Source organism: Sorex fumeus, unplaced genomic scaffold (genome assembly GCF_029834395.1).
Source record: "Sorex fumeus unplaced genomic scaffold, SorFum_2.1 ptg000014l, whole genome shotgun sequence".
NCBI classification, from domain to species: Eukaryota; Metazoa; Chordata; class Mammalia; order Eulipotyphla; family Soricidae; genus Sorex; species Sorex fumeus.
Genome location: NW_026606071.1, coordinates 31,219,068 through 31,223,804, shown reverse-complemented (window position 1 = coordinate 31,223,804; position 4,737 = coordinate 31,219,068).

The window sequence follows — 4,737 nt, the reverse complement described above, 5'->3', positions numbered from 1 at the left end:
TATTTTCTTGAAACGTATATTTAAATATAGGAACTTATAACCAGTAACTACACTTATTTAAAAATTATTAATGGTATATTATACATCTTAACTAAATAAGTTTTAACATGCGGTAGGGCGTTCGCCTCACAAGCGGCCAACATGGCCGACCCGGGTTCAATTCCTCCACCCCTCTCGGAGAGCCCGGCAAGCTACCGAGAGTATTCGATATGCCAGACACGGTTAACAACAAAGTCTCCAATGGAGACGTTACTGGGCCCGCTCGAGCAAATCGATGATCAACGGGAGGGCCTTTACCTTTACCTTTACCTTTACCTTTACCTGGAAGATAAAGAGCAACACAGCTGACAATTTAAAGACAAACTTTTGTACCTTATATTGGATGCCCGTTGGAGTGCTAATTCACAAGAAATTAAAGGAAATATCATAATGCTTAAGAAATTAAAGGACAAGAAAAAAATATTGGTGACTGCAATCAGCATAGTTATAAATCATGAAAATTCTTTAGCTGTTTACTGCAGAGCAGCTTTAGAAAATTTACTTAAATTTTATAGACTTCAATGTCCATAAAATGGGAATATAAACTAATTCACACAGGTTTGTAACAAAGTTTCTGGAATATTATAAAAATTAAAGAAATGTTATGCATCATTAATTCTTTAATAGATTAAAGCCATCTGCTACAATTAAACTACTGGGCTAGGGCAAAAGCTAAGCATGGCTGCTGCCCATAATTTTCTTCTGGAGATCTCTTCCCCTGGGTTTCTGTTCCTTTAGATATTCTTTTTCATCTGTTTGAAAAAATGAGCAAGCAACAAAAGAACCTAAGAACATTGCTCCAGTTTAGTATACTTCTATTTAAATCTACTTTACATTGGAAGATAACATCTGACACCGTCACAGTCACGGTCCTCCCGTTGTTCATCGATTTGCTCGAGCGGGCCCAGTAATGTCTCTATCATGAGACTTGTTGTTACTGTGTTTGGCATATCGAATACGTCACAGGTAGCTTGCCAGGCTCTGCCATGTGGGCAAGATACTCTCTGTAGCTTGCCGGGCTCTCCGACAGGGGCAGAGGAATCGAACTCAGGTTGGCCATGTTGGCCGCTTGTAAGGCAAACGCCCTACCCGCTGTGCTATCGCTCCAGCCCAACATCTGACAATAGAGCTGAAACTTTGATAAAGAAATAGTCAATAATGGCTCATACAGGGAGAAGATTATCCCAAACCCTTTCGAATAAACATCTTCAAGTTTAGTAACATTGGCATTAAATGAGTAAATACTTTGGTTAACGAGAACTTTATAACACTCATTGTGATTAAAACATTAGAATATCCAATTAGTATTTTTGTTTGTTTGGTGTAGCTCTTACTTCTGGCTCTCTACTAAGAGATCACTCCTATTAGGCTCTGCGGGCCATAAGGGATATAATCAATCACACTCTGGTTGGCCACATGTAAGGCAAGTGCCTTATCCACTGAACAATGACTCCAGCCCTAATTAATATATTTTAAATGTGAGTTAAGATGTTGCTAACCATAGCCTTAAATAACTGAAGCCATAGGAAGTTTTCATTTATGTTACTGATAATAAAATTCTAAAAAATAATTATTTAATTTCACTTTGATATTTAAATAAATTATCTATGTATATATAAACCCCACAAAAATAACCAATTAAATTACGAAAATCTATATTATGACATTGTTTAAAAGTAGAAATAAGGGATTTATTTTGTAAAAATTAGTATGCTACTTATTTTTGAGGATATTTACTCTTATTTGAATATATCCATGTAGCTACTGAACTGAAGCTTGTAAGATTATTTTTTCTGCCTGTCAGAAAATATTTAATATTTGTATAGTATTTAAAAATAAATCAATCTCTCAAACCATTGTTAATTGAAATAAACAAGTCAAGAAATTAATCAGCTGTATGTCAGAAATATATCAACATTTCAGGGGTTGGTTAATTTTTCCTTTTTGACATAAATATCATTATTGTGCTAGCAAATTTCCTTTTATAAATTCAAAAATATGACTTCTTTCATTTCCCATACATCTCATTTATCATCTGTTTGAAAGTATGAATTTTCCTTTATATTTTCTTTCTTTCATTTCTATATTCATATTCATGAAACCAAGTTAAACAATAAAAGATTTGAGCCCTCATATCCCAATTATTTCCTATAAGGAAGATATTACAGTTAAGTTTCCAAAGCTATTGAAAAAGAGTAACAACTGACTACAGCATTAGCTTTATTATGACCTTCTTCCAAAGACTCCAGACTTATATTTTAGTATAGCTAAAGGATCATTACAAGTGAAGCACAAAGTGTAATAAATCTATATCTTATTTATAAAAAATGAAATTTTGACTTAAAAGAAAAATATCTCTCTCAATTGAATTTACTTCCACACCAAAAACAGATTAAATCAAAAGTGTAACATTTTCCTATTTAGAGTTGACCTTTGTTCAGTGAATCACATATAAGATCCTTCTGATATACTTGAAATAATGAGTTTTGAGAGGAAAAAGGAGACTAAAATAAAATGGGTAGTTGAACTAAAAGGAAAATTAAGTGTAATCCTTCTCAGTGAAAATATTGCTTAAAAAATACTGTATGTACATGGATATATATGGATATATGCAATAAAATCTCTGATCAGTAAAATTCAGCATAAATCCCAAGAGATGTTAATATATTAATATAATTAAATACTAGGGGTATTTCCAAAAGCTAAGTGTAGCTAAGTTATCTATCCATAACTGTGAATAAGTTTTTGATTTGTAATGGTTAGATTTTTTTTTAATATAGGAATACTGCTTTTTTATTCGGCCCTTAATTAAACTGATTGAATTGGGCATGAACTCCACATTACTAGCGGTTTTTTTTTCCAGGTTTTTTTGTTTAATTGAATGTCTGTGAGATAGACCTGTAATGGTCAGATTTTAAATCATATAATACTGTACTTCTAAAATTTAAAAAGCAAAATTTTGGTACATGAATACTTCTAATATATATTAAATATTTCATTAAGTCCTTAATGAATTTTGCAGTTTCTGGATAACGGTTCCTATGCCGACTCTTTCATTATCCATAAATCAAACATATTTTAAGACAGTTTGACCATTTTTAAGTTTCTAGACTTCGACTTTGTGATAATACACTTTTTTTTATAAATATGCAGTTTTTCATCCAATAAAATTTCACTTATTTCTACATGCTACAAGTATTCCTACATATAGCATTGGTCGAAGGTTTATTTTATTTTACTATTTTTTACAATCGGTAGATGACATGTTAAAATTGTGTACAAAATAATGACTTCTGGGGGAAAAAAAGAAACAATGTTTTGATTACACCAAATGATATTTCATTAATAGAAGCAGAGGTGGATTCGGAGAAGGTAGCAGATTCCCTTCTCATGGCTGCCACTTCTCTCTCCCCACTTCACATAAGTCACCCTGAGACCCCACCAGCATCAAAAGTAAGTTTTGTAAATGATAGACTATTTTCTCACTGTATCACTGTCCTCCCATTGTTCATCAATTTGCTCGAGCGGGCCCAGTAACGTCTCCATTTTGAGAATTGTTGTTACTGTGTTTGGCATATTGAACATGTCACGGGGAGCTTGCCAGACTTTGCCGTTCGGGCGAGACACTCTCGGTAGCTTGCCAGGCTCTCCCAGAGGGGTGGAGGAATCGAACCCGGCTCAGTCAGGCCAGCTGCGCACAAGGCAAACGCCCTACTGCTGTGCTATCACTCCAGCCCATATTTTCTCACAGTGGCTATTAAAATATTTTCAAAGTGGCTATTATAAGAGTGATTTTACAAAAGTGACTTTAAGTGGTTAATAGGAAAAAAAGAGGGAAAAAAAGCACAATGAGCAGATTACACTCCTCAAACACATTTCAGGCCTTTGTGCATATCACATATACTGACATTTTCATTGACCAAATTATTATTATTGTTATTATTTGCATCACACCCAGTGATGCTCAGGGGTTACTCCTGGCTTTTTCACTTAGGAATTACTCCTGGCTATGCTCGGGGGACCACATGGGATGCTGGGAATCATACCCGGGTCAGCAGCATGAAAGGCAAACGCCCTATGCGCTGTACTGTCGCTCCAGCCCCTCACTGACCAAATTATACTCAAAATTAATATCCAAAGGTACATCCAGAATAAAGTTTAGAATTCAAAAAATCTATAACACACCATATCAAGGACTGTATAATTTGAATTGTCAAATTTTATGAAAGAAATATTATTAAATTTAGTTTTCAAGTAGTTTCAGTCAGAGATGGTCCGGTAAATTAGAAAGCCTCAGTGTACACATAGAAAAGTATTCAAATATGATTAACATGGATAGTTTCTCCCCCACATCATTCATTATAACATTTCCACAGATCAGTTTCTAGGCTGTTAAAATTAAAAGCTAATGAAATTTTTGGCATTAGACCAACCAAGGAAAATAGAAAATACTGATTGTAGGAGATTGTTTCTACTTTAATTCACTTAAATGTAGCAAATAAATCCATCAGCTTATAATGAATAGTTAAGGATATTCCATAGTTTATGTAACTATAACATTAAACAGCTTCAGTGCCCCTTGATTATTCAAATATTCCCAAAAGAGCTGTCTCAGGTCAAATTACATTCTTGGCTTTTTAACTTCTGATAGCAATTTCTTTTCTTGCTTTTGATAGCAGAAACTTCTAGCTATCGATA